The 13513-nt window shown below is 36.7% G+C and overlaps 1 protein-coding gene across 2 annotated transcripts in view; it reads right to left on the bottom strand.

Annotated features, from left to right (window-relative positions):
* HDX (highly divergent homeobox) overlaps nt 1-13513 on the bottom strand; it is a 166238-nt gene that overhangs the window by 47335 nt on the left and 105390 nt on the right. The gene's annotated exons all lie outside the window — the stretch shown is intronic.

Genomic DNA, 13513 nt, shown 5'->3' on the forward strand with positions numbered 1-13513 from the left:
CTGTAGGTTTTTCCCTTTGTTCACTTTAAATATGTCCTGCCACTCCCTTGTGGCTTGCAGAATTTCTGCTGAAAGATCAGCTGTTAACCTTATGGGGATTCCCTTGTATATTATTTGTTGTCTTTCCCTTGTTACTTTTAATATTTTTTCTTTGTATTTAACTTTTGATAGTTTGATTAATATGTGTCTTGGCGTGTTTCTCCTTGGATTTATCCTGTATGGGACTCTCTTCGCTTCTTGGACTTGATTGCCTATTTCCTTTGCCATATTAAGGAAGTTTTCAACTATAATCTCTTCAAATATTTTCTCCATCCCTTTCTTTTTCTCTTTTTCTTCTGGGACCCCTATAATTCGAATGTTGGTGTGTTTAATGTTGTCCCAGAGGTCTCTAAGACTGTCCTCAATTCCCTTCATTCTTTCTTTCTTTATTCTGCTCTGCAATAGTTATTTCCACTATTTCATCTTCCAGGTCACTGATCCGTTCTTCTGCCTCAGTTATTCTGCTATTGATTCCTTCTCGAGAATTTTTAATTCCATTTATTGTGTTCTTCATCATTGTTTGCTTGCTCTTTAGTTCTTCTAGGTCCTTGTTAAACGTTTCTTGTATTTTCTCCATTCTGTTTCCAAGATTTTGTATCATCTTTATTATAATTTCTCTGAATTCTACTTCAGGTAGACTACCTATTTCCTCCTCATTTATTTGGTCTGGTGGTTTTTTACCTTGCTCCTTCATCTGCTGTGTGTTTCTCTGTATTCTCCTTTTGCTTAACTTACTGTGTTGGGGTCTCCTTTTTGCAAGTTGCAGCTTCATAGTTCCTGTTGTTTTTGGTGTCTGCTCCCAGTGGTTGAGGTTGGTTCAGTGGTTTGTGTAGGCTTCCTCTGGAGGTGATTGGTGCCTGTGTTCTTGTGGATGAGGCTGGATCTTTTCTTTCTTGTGGCAGGACCACATCCAGTGGTTTGGTTTGGGGTGTCTGTGATCTTTTTATGATTTTAGGCAGCCTCTCTGTTAATGGGTGGGGTTGTATTCCTGTTTTGCTAGTTGTTTTACATAGGGTGTCCAACACTGTACCTTGCTGGTTGTCAAGTGGAGCTGGCTCTTAGCGTTGAGATCGTGATCTCTGGGAGAACTTTTGTTGCTTCATATTATGTGGATCTTGGAGGTCTCTGTTAGATCAATGTCCTGAACTCGGCTCTCCCACCTCAGTGGCACAGGCCTTACACCTGGCTGGAGCACCAAGACCATGTCAGCCACACGGCTCAGAAAAAAAAGGAGAAAAAAAGAAAGAAGGAAAAAAATAAAATAAAATTAAATTAAAATGTAATTAAAATAAAAAATAAGTATTAAAAATTAAAAAAAAAATTATAAGGTAATAAAAAAAGGAAAAACAAAGAAAGATAGCAAGAAGAAAGCAGCCAATCCAAAAAACAAACCACCAATTATAACAAGCGCTAAAAACTATACTAAAAATCAAACAAACAAACAAAAAAAATGGACAGACAGAACCCTGGGACAAATGGTAAAAGCAAGGCTATGCAGACAAATCACACAAAGAAGCATACACATACACCATCACAAAAAGAGAATAAGGAAAAAATATATATCTATATATAAGAGAAAAAAAAGGAAGAAGAGGACAACCAAATCAATAAACAAATCTACCAATGATAATAAACTCTAAATAGTAAACTAAAATAAACTTAAAATCAGAAACAAATTAGATGCAGAAGGCCAACCCCAAGTCTAGAGTTGCTCCCAAAATTCAGCACCTCAATTTTGGGATCATTTGTTATCTAGTCAGGTATTTCACAGATGCAAGCTGCATCAAATTGATTGTGGACATTTAATCCACTGCTCCTGAGGCTGCTGGGAGAAATTCCCCTTTCTCTTCTTTGTTTGCACAGCTCCTGGGGTTTGGCTTTGGGTTTTGCCCTGCCTCTGCGTGTAGGTCGCCTGAGGGTGTCTGTTCTTTGCCCAGACAGGACGGGGTTAAAGGAGCAGTTGTTTAGGGGTCTCTGGCTCACTCAGCCCAGGGGGTGGCAGGGGTATGGAATGCAGGTTGAGCCTGTGGTGGCAGAGGCCGGCATGATGTTGCAAGAGCTTGAGGTGCACCGTGTGTTCTTCTGGGGAAGTTGTCCCTGGATCATGGGACCCTGGTAGTGGTGGGCTGCACAGGCTCCTGGGAGGGGAGGTGTGGATAGTGACCTGTGCTTGCAGACAGGATTCTTGGTGGCTGCAGCAGCAGCCTTAGCATTTCATGGCTGTCTTTGGTGTCTGCGCTGATAGCCTGCTCATGCCCATCTCTGGAGGTTGTTTAGGCAGTGCTCTAAATCTCTTCTCCTCGAGCACCCGGAAACAATTGTCTCTTGCCTCTTAGGCAGGTCCAGATTTTTTCCCAGACTCCCTCCCAGCTAGCTGTGGTGCACTAGCCCCCATCAGGCTGTGTTCACACAGCCAACCCCAGTCCTCTGCCTGGGATCTTACCTCCGAAGCCAGAGCCTCAGCTCCCAGCCCCCACCTGCCCTGGTGGGTGAGCAGACAAGCCTCTCAGGCTGGTAAGTGCTGGTCAGCACTGATCCTCTGTGCGGGAATCTCTCTGTTTTGCCCTCTACACCCCTGTTGCTGTACTCTCCTCCATGGCTCCAAAGCTTCCCCCCTGCCCACCGCCTGTCTCCGCCACTGAAGGGGCTTCCTAGTGTATGGAAACATTTCCTCCTTCACAGCTCCCTCTCAGATGTGCAGGTCCCATTCCTATTCTTTTGTCTCTGTTTTTCCTTTTTTCTTTTGCCCTACCTAGGTACGTGGGGAATTTCTTGCCTTTTGGGAAGTCTGAGGTTTTCTGCCAGCATTCAGTAGGTGTTATGTAGGAGTTGTTCCACATGTAGATGTATTTTTGATGTATTTGTGGGGAGGAAGGTGATCTCCGCATCTTACTCTTCCGCTATCTGGAAGGTCTCCCCCCACCTTTCTTTTCGAGTCTTGTTAATCAGTATATTTTTCTTTTTTACACTCTGGCATATGCCCCATCAAGCGTTTATAACTGTTGTCCTCAGAGAAGCTCATGTAGAAAAATATGTACATGGTGATACATTACGTAAGAGAGATTAATGCTGCACCTTAGGAAATGATCAATTCCAATTTCAGTACTTGCCAGAGGCTTTAGCTTTAACAAGATTCTGTACTTTTAAGAAATATGCAAAGTAATTCTTATGGCAAGGCATAGACTGGTGAAATGGAAATGAAAATAATAGTAGACTGGTAATAAAGAGATCTGGACTCTAATCACTGACCAGCTGTGTGACGTTCGGTGAGCCATACCCCCATCTATCTACACTTTTCTTATATAAAATAAGAGTATGGTATTCAATCTCAAGATGCCCACCAGCTTTAAGTCAATCTCCATGTTATATAATAGAGAGTTTACAATTTGTTTTTCATACACAGTGGTGGTGGAGGGTTATATTTAATGCAAAAACAAGCTAAAAACAGTATAAGTGAAAAGCATTCTTCTATTTAAAGGCATTTCAAATTTAGCCATGATCCTTGGAAAATAAACATAATCTAAAATGTAAAAACATACATCTGTTTTCCATGAAATTTACTTGTCTTTCAAAATGTATTTTAAACATTCAAACGTGTTGTTTATATAAATATTTGACCATACAAGAGTTTGTTTTTACATATGTCCACTACAGTGAAAACACAGATGGAAAGGGTAGGCGTTAAACTGAATTGCAGAGAGATAGGGGAGGGAACAAACTTTTATGGGTGACTTATAGTGCTTTACACTTATTATCCACATACATTATCTCAAAACAACCCTCTGTTATATTATGTCCATTTACTGTTTACTGAAGCGCAGAGACTTTAAAAAATTTGACCATGCTAAATTGCAAATTCTGAAGGAGAGCTGCGTTTTTCTCATGGCATCTAGAAGAGTTCTGGCACATAATAGGTGTTCGGTTTATCTTTCATGAATAAATAAGTCACTAAATAATAAGCACGAACCTGGGAAAACATTCCACATTAAAGAAATGTATGTACATAATATTCAATGAAGTTAAAGGGAAAATATACCAAATTTGCTTCCTAGGCTTTTTTAGAAGTATAAGAAGATATAACAAGGAAACATGAATCTAAAATTTCCACATTATTCCACAAGTAATGGCTAACTAGACATCCTGAGGCAAAGTTCATTTTGGTGATCAATAACTAGAAGGTCTATTAGACTTTAAAACATCTACATAGTTTCTACCACAGTCTCAGGAATATATTTATGTGGCAAACATATTCTTATTTGCAGTTTATCTAATATTACAAAAGAGGTCCTATTACAACACATAACCTTTTCAAAGTTTCTTTCTGCTGTGGGCATGATGCATTTTGGAAAACCACTAAAAATAAAAAGATAGTAAGCAGTTCACTATTCTTTCCTCTAGTAGAAGCTTTAACAAGCCATAAGCAAGAAGAAAATGGTAATACTTCTTTCTTTTTCTGTATGTTAGTATTTTCTATAGGGATAAAGATTTCTGCACAGTATCCATGGCTTTGACCATTTTTAACCTCAGTTATGCCTAAAACTCCTTTATATCAAATAGAATCCTAGTGAGGAACCCTGTGGTTATCTTATCTTTCATTTTGGAAGAGTATGTTTTTAGTAATACTCTGTCTCTGTGTCCTCTCTCCTGCAGTATGGGGTCTCCAGGAGCCCTTACGACAGTCCATGGAGCCTGAATGCTGCTGTCATGGCACATGGAGTTTATTAGTATCAGTGGCAGATTGAATAAGAACAAAAATGAAAAAAACTCAGTAGAAAAGTTGGAAGATAAATTTGAGGATATCTTACTGAAAGTATAGCAAAAAAACAAACAGATTGAATATGGAAATCTCAGGGTAACAGTTGTGCTCCAGGTGCAGAGTAACCAATTCATGTTGGAGCAGCTCAGAAGTTCCAGGAAAGTTTCATTAAGATGATAAAATTGCTGCACTACCAAATGTGTATGAATGTATTGAAAGGAGGTATGTACAACTGGGGAAGGTTTTGAGGATAAATTAGTAGTAGTACGTAAAAATTAAGCAAGCAAACATACAAAAACCAAAACCTAAGTAAATAAAGAACTCCAAGGAAACAAAATAATAGTATGCAGAAAAGGACAAAAAATAATATTATACCACACAAGTCAAATGTGTAAAGCATTTACATAGTCATAATAATGTTAACACTGAATATCAAACTAACCAAAATTATGGAATAATTATACTGTGAGGATAAGAAGAGAAGAAGTATGCATGTAGGTGAAAGGATCAATAAAGAGATCTTGAAAGAATTAGAAAAAATGCCTTGCATTTCATAGTCAAAAATCAATCAACAATGCCTAACACTGAAAAATCAGGAAGTAGTGATATAAACAGATAGATGAGACAGCTAGGTGTTCCCCAATATCTTTCTCCCTCTTCCAATAATAACTGAAAGTTTAGCTGGGCACATGACTCCCTACAATATAACTACATTTGCAGCTTCCCTTTTAGTTAGGTATGACCATGTGACTAATATTTAGCCAATGGGATTTAAGTGAATGTGTTTTGTGGTAGTTTCTGGGAATCCCTTTTAAAAGATAGCTAGTACACACTTTTTGTCCCTTCTTTCTCCCCATCTCTGTCATGCTGCCTGGACCATAAATGCCATAATTTTGGACCTTGAGGACCAGGGCTACATCATAGTGATGGCAGAATGGAAGATGGAAGGCATTAGAGTCTCTTGAGGACTTCACAAGGCAGAACGGCCATGCCAGCTCTGGACTTGTACATGGAATTGAAATATCTTGTTTAAGCCACTGTTATTTTGAGTCTTTTTGTTATTCACAGCAAAACCTAATTCTAATTAATATACCACATTATTCAGATGGTGGTAAATACCAAAGGGATCATCTAAAAGAGTAGAAAGTAGTTGACTCTGGCTATCGGGAAATGGTAGGAGGAGAGGAGTAAAGAATGTTGGTTTTGCAGAAACTAACACACCATTGTAAAGCAATTATACTCCAATAAAGATGTTTAAAAAATAAAATAAAATAAAATAAAGTATTCAAATATTTTCATCCATTAAAAAATAAATAAATAAATAAATGCTTGTGGATTTAAAAAAAAATGTTGGTTTTGTAGCAAGTTCTACAGAACTTAACTCCTTAAGCTATGTGCATGTATAACTTTGACTTAAAGAAACATTAAAAACAACAATGACAACAAAAACACATGCTCTGTATTTCCCTAATTGTGGCTTTTGTTTAGGCTCCTCATACCATGATGCCACTCCAATTCCTCTTCAGTCATTTATATTCTTTTGTCACCCCTTTTGCTAGACTTTAAGCTCCTTAGAAATAGGACAAGTGTCTAATGCATTTCTAGTTCCCTGTTCGTATATATAACACATAGCATGCTCAGTAAATACAGGATTTTATTTGATTTCTCATCTGAATCCTAAAAAAAATTAAAAGCACGGCTCTGGACAGGGCAGTATTTATTTTGAGAATACTATTTATTTTGAGGAATGTGCTCTATGATTTCTCCCTATATTTCTCCCTCTTTCTTCATGTATGTATGAGAAAATACTTTATTTCTTCCTCTGGAAGAGTTCTGCGTTTTGTCCTTTTTCTTTAATAGTACTTAACTCTTGATTTTCTGTAATGATCCTCCAGTGTGAGCTGAAACCTACTTATACTTGCTCGCAAGAGCCAATTGTTAGCATCTCTTTTGAACTCTGCATTGAATGACCCATGGAATCAGCCATGGCAGGAATCTTTATATCATAGAAATCAACAAATGTTATAAATCAGGGCTTTTTTTTTTTCCTTAAAAAGCTGGTTGTTAAATACCAGCACACTTCTGCCACTGTCTAAATCTTATACAAGTATGTTTTAAATGGAATGTAAACTACAGTTCCCACGACTGATCAATATAATTTTTCAATCTATCATTAATTATATAATATGTGAGATGTACAGTACTCCCCCATTATCTGAGTGAATGCCTGAAACCAGGGATAGTATTGAACATTATATATACTTTTTTTTTTCTATACACACACCTACAATAAAGTTTAATTTATAAACTAGGCACAGTAAGAGAATATTCGAGTTGCCAGCATAACTACTCTTGAGATTTGGGGCAATTATTAAGTAAAATAAGGGTTACTTGAACACAAGCACTGAGATACCATGACAGTCAATCTAATAACTTAGATGGCTACTAAGTGACTAATGGGTGGGTAGCATATACAGCATGAATACGCTGGAGAAAGGGATGATTCACATCCTAGGATGGAGCAGGAGGACACAAGATCCATCATGCTACTCCAAACAGAGCACAAATGAAAACTTATGAATTGTTTATTTCTGGAATTTTCCATTTAATATTTTCAGACTGCAGTTGAGCACAGGTAACTGAAATTGCAGAAAGCAAAACCACAGATAAGGGGGGAGTACTGTATTTCAGATCACCTCATGCAATTTTATGAGACTGATGTGCTGCCAGCTGCGCTAAGAGGGCAGATATCTCATGCAATTTTAAAAACAGTGTTATCGATATATTTAACATGCCATACAACTCATTCATTTAATGTGTACAGTGAAAAGATTTTTAACATATTCACAGAGTTGTGCAACAATTACCACTAGCTAATTCCAGAACATTTTCATCATGCCAAAAACAAACCCAATACCCATTAGCAGTCACTCCCCATTCCTCTCTCCCCCCAGCCCCTGGCAACCACTAATATACCCTCTGTCTCTATAGATGTGCCTATTCTGGACATTTCATATAAATGGAACTATAAAATATGCAGTCTTTTGTGACTGGCTTCTTTCACTTGGCATAATGTTTTCAAGATTCATCTATTTTGTAGCATGTTTCAGTATTTTATTCCTTTATATGGTTCTATAATATTCCACTATATGCATATATCACATTTTGTCTATTCATTCAATTGATGAGCATTTTTTCCCACTTTTTTGCTATTATGAATAATGCTGTTATGAATATCCATGTAGAAGTTTTCTTTAAACAACAAATATTTGTCTAGATCAAGGCACCACCAGACCTGGTGTCTGGTGAGTGTCCACTTCCTGGCTTGTAGACAGCCAACTTCTCCATGTGTCCTCACAGGGCCAAGAGAGAGAAAGAGAGATGTGGGTCTTTTCATTATGGCATTAATCCTATCTTGAGGTCCTCACTCTCAGGAACTAATTTAACCTAATTACCTTACAAAGGCCCCACCTGTAAATATCATCATATTGTGGATTAGGGTTTCAACATCTGAATTTGGAAGTGACACAATAAGTCCACAGTAGTAATGTTTACCGAATATTCACCAATAAAAGACAAAACTGGCAATGTGAATTCTACTTTTTTCACTGAGATCACACTGCATAAGATCAAGTTAAATTTGAAGATTCAATGAAAGGAAGAGCTTATTTGTGAACTACCCAGACAAGTGTGATAATTTTTGCTAAGATTAAAACTTTTCAAATCAATAAAAATGATTACTTTATACACTTTTCTAATATGAATCAATGTGCAGATTGTAGCAGTAATCACCAGTTCTATATACAAGGATTTCAAAAATTACAAGAAAAATTTGAAGGATACTTTGTTGATATTCATAAGCTTAGAGTTTCTTTTCAATTTATAGTATGTCTTTTTGATTTTCATGTTAATGATGGTAAGCTGACACAAGAATTGGTAGTCTTATTTAATTTGAATAGATATAATTTTTTTTTAAATTTATTTATTTATGGCTGTGTTGGGTCTTCGTTTCTGTGCGAGGGCTCTCCCCAGCTGCGGCAAGCAGGGGCCACTCTTCATCGCGGTGCGCAGGCCTCTCACCATCACGGCCCCTCCCGTTGCGGAGCACAGGCTCCAGACGCGCAGGCTCAGTAGTTGTGGCTCACGGGCCCAGTTGCTCTGCGGCATGTGGGATCTTCCCGGACCAGGGCTTGAACCCGTGTCCCCTGCACTGGCAGGCAGACTCCCAACCACTGCGCCACCAGGGAAGCCCAATATAATTTTGAAATTGATAAACTTTTGCTTCAAAGCCAAATCAATTTTTCTTAAAAAAGATGAATCGATGTTCACACTCAAAAGAGCTTTACCTCATTCTGTATAGGTAGCATCACGAGATGCATCCAGTTTGCTCTCCGTACAAACTCATCACTGTTACATTATTGGTACTTGAACTCTGCAGCTACCTCCAGCAAGGGTGGCAAGGGTGTCTTATTGTGTGTGTTGCTTATAATCAGAAAGAATAACATCATCAAGTTCAAAACTTTTATTCCTGGAGGTCATTAAAATTCATCTTTTTGTTTTCATGGGGCATCACCCTCAAGTGTGTTCTGGGGAGCACTGATTCCTGGGGGTACAAATAGGTGTTAACAGGAAAAAGCAGAATTGTTTTGGGAACAAGTAGACTGGAGAAATACTTGGTTATGGGAAGTTAATAAATTTCAATACAGCAGAACTTCACAGAGCCTTGGAGTATGTTGATACTTATACTAATCTCCTGGGGGCATGGGAAAGGTATAGTATTAAGTGTTTTCCTAAGTAATTTGGAACTGGCTCCCTGAAGGGACCAGTGATCCTTAGAACATACTCAGTTCTCATTTCTTTCACCTCAGTGAAGCAGGTAATTTGTTCTCTCTCTCTCTCTCTCTCTCTTTTAAAACAGCTGTGAACACTGAATTTTAGAGAGTGACACCCAAAGTTATCCTATTAGTTACTGGTTGAGCTGTGAATGCTGTCACCATAATATTAAAGCGTTAATTGAAATTCCACCTTGCATTATATGTAGAATTCAGAATTTCTGACCATTATGAATAATAAGTCTCTTAACATAGATGAATATTTTTATTGTTTCTTTGGTCCCTAGTTTATGTTTGTAGTACCATAGAACCACTTGAAGTAATATGATATAGCAACTTTTTGCCAATTCTCAAAACAAGTTAATGTTAATAATGTAACAGGTAGTAGAGAGGTCATTAGTGGAGAATGCCAAAACCTCCAACCAAAGCAAATATACTGTCTTTTAAAAATTATATGACAGAAAAATATCTCTCATTATTACATGCTGGCCAAGTTTTGTAGTGTAAGTTCCCCATTGTTAGAAGCCCTTGTAATAATCTTTCATTAAGACTAAAGATAATGTTAATTTTACAGGACACACTTCTTTTTTTTTAAATTGAAGTATAGTTGATTTACAATGTTGTGTTAATTTCTGCTGTACAGCAAAGTGATTCAGTTATATATATATATATATATGCACATTCTTTTTTATATTCTTTTCCACTATGGTTTATCACAGGATATTGAATACAGTTCCCTGTGCAATACAGTAAGACCTTGCTGTTTATCTCTTCTGTATATAATAGTTTGCATCTGCTAACCCCAAACTCTCACTCCATCTCTCCCCCACCCCCCACCCTTGGCAACCACAGGTCTGTTCTCTATGTCTGTGAGTCTGTTTCTGTTTCATAGATAGGTTCATTTGGTGAGGACACACTTCTTAAATAACAAAACCAAGGACCTTGTGTCTCTCTTTGGAAACGAAGGGTAATGTTCTACTTTGTCAATCTTGATCAATAAAATATTATTATAGAAACACAGAGAGTTCTAGCTAGATCCTTCTAAAGGAATCTGGTGATTTCCCAGGGACTTTTGAATGGTCATTTTTAGAACATCACGAGGTTGGATTCAACAATACCCCAGTGCTGGTGCATTGATATTGCTGACTAATTATTGGGGGATCTAGTTATCCTTTCTTTTCTTTATATGATAGACATTATACCAGTTAGTGATTTTCTTTTGGAATTCACAAAGCTCAAGTGGTAATGTAAGGTCTAGAACTGACCTGCTTATAACTTCAGTGAATAATTTATCATCCATGTGTCTTATTTTCAGTAATCAGGCCACATCAGATAGCATTATGTACTAAAACTTGTATAAAAATATTGTTGGATAAAAAGAAAGTACCATTTCATGGTTGTTTTCCTCTTGTATGACTTATCTCTTCAAGTAGAGCAAGAACTAAGATTTACATTTTCATTCTAGCCCTATGGTGACTAGAATAGTAAATGATATCCTATATATTCGATTAATACTTGATATATCAGTTAGTTTTAATTATTTATTAGCAACATTTTTATCTGAAAGGTGTGACCTTGTTCTTCTATACCTCATAGGACTATTTCAAAGAAAAAATAAAATATCACAAGTGTGAAGACACTTAAAGCAATGACCCCTTAACTGATGTCCCTGTGTAATGTCAGTCTTTTGAAAAAAGTGTTCTGTAGTCATATATGTTGAAATGATGTTGCATAATTCTACACCTCTCTCTTCAAGCACATTTTGAAAGCTCTGAATGAACTGTATTATCTGCAATAAAGAAACAAGCTGCTCTGGTCTGAATAACAAAAAAAACATAATGAATTGATGTTATCAATGTAGATGTAAACACTAAAGGAAATACCCTTTTTTTTTTTTTTACTTGATGCAATTATTGGAAACATTTTAAGTATGCTTGCAACAACTTAGTTATGTGACTCTACAGTCGGGAAGTAGCCTTGGGGGGATTGGTTCCAAGACTCATCGGGGATACCAAAATCCAAGATACTCAAGTCCCATAGTTGGCCCTCCATACGAGATTCTGCATCTCCATGTATAAGTTTTTGAGTGGACATACTTTTCATTTCTTTTGAGTGTATACCTAAGAATGGAATTGCTGTCATATGATAACTCTATGTTAAAAATTTTGAGGACTGTTTTCCAAAGTAGTTAAAACATTTTATATTTTCACCAGAAGTGTATAATGGTTCCAATTGCTCCACATCCTGGCCAACACTTATTACCTGTCTTTCTTATTATAGCCATTATAATGGGTGTTAAGAGGTATCTCATTGTGGTTTTGATTTCCATAATGACAAATGATGTTGAACATATTTTAGTGTATTTATTGGCCACTTGTACATCTTCTTTGGAAAAATGACTATTCTAATCTATTGCCCATTTTTAAATTGCATTATTTGCCTTTTTATTATTGATATGTAAGAGTTCTTTACATATTCTGGATAAGATCCTTATCAGATATATGATTTGAACATATTTCCTCCCATTCTGTGGGTTATCTTTTTCACTTTATTGATGGCGTTGTTTAAAGCACCTCATACAATATTTTAAATTAATTTTTATTGGAGTATAGTTGATTTACAATGTTGTGTTAGTTTCAGGTATACAGCAAAGTGAATCAGTTATACGTATATCCATTCTTTTTCAGATTCTTTTCCCATAGAGGTTATTAGAGAATATTGAGTAAAGTTCCCTGTGTTACAGTGTAGGTCCTTTTTAGTTATCAATTTTATATATAGAAGTATATATATGTTAATCTCAATCTCCTAATTTATCACTTCCTGCCACATTTTCCCTTTGGTAACCATAAGTTTGATTTCAAGATCTGTGAGTCTGTTTCTCTTTTGTATATAAGTCCATTTGTATCATTTTTAAAATTAGATTCCACATATAAGTGATATCATATGCTATTTGTCTATCTCTGTCTGACTTACTTCACTTAGTATGATAATCTCTAGGTCCATTCATGTTGCTGCAAATGGCATTATTTCATTCTCTTTTTATGGCTGAGTAATATTCCATTGCATATATGTACCACATCTTCTTTATCCATTCCTCTGTTGATGGACATTTAGGTTGCTTACATGTCTTGGCTACTGTAAATAGTGCTGCAGTGAACATTGGGATGTATGTATCTTTTTGAATTTTGGTTTTCTCTGGATATATGCCCAGGAATGGGATTGCTGGATCATATGGTAGCTCTATATTTAGTTTTTTAAGAAACCTCCATACTGTTCTCCATAATGGTTGTACCAATTTACATTCCCACTAACAGTGTAGGAGGGTCCCCTTTTCTCCACACTCTCTCCAGTATTTATTGTTTATAGATTTTTTGATGATGGCCATTCTGACCAGTGTGAGGCATTTTTCAGAGAACTAGAGCAAAAAATTTTAGAATTTGTATGGAAACACAGAAGACCCCAACTAGCCAAAGTGATCTTGAGAAAGAAGAATGGAGCTGAAGGAATCAGGCTGACTTCAGACTATACTACAAAGCTACAGTAATCAAAACAGTAATCAAAAAAGTATGGTACTGACACAAAAACAGATATATAAATCAATGGAACAGGACAGAAAGTCCAGAGATAAATCCATTCACCTATGGTCAACTAATCTATGACTAAGGAGGCAAGAATATACAATGGAGAAAAGACAATCTCTTCAGTAAGTAGTGCTGGGAAAACTGGACAGCTACATGTAAAAGAATGAAAATAGAACACTCCCTAACACCATACACAAAAATAAACTCTAAATGGATTAAAGACCTAAATGTAAGGCCAGACACTATAAAACTCTTAGAGGAAAACACAGGCAGAACACACTTTGACATAAATCACAGCAAGATCT

The sequence above is a fragment of the Balaenoptera physalus genome (genome assembly GCF_965194825.1).
Source record: "Balaenoptera physalus genome assembly, chromosome: X".
In the NCBI taxonomy this organism is placed as follows: Eukaryota; Metazoa; Chordata; class Mammalia; order Artiodactyla; family Balaenopteridae; genus Balaenoptera; species Balaenoptera physalus.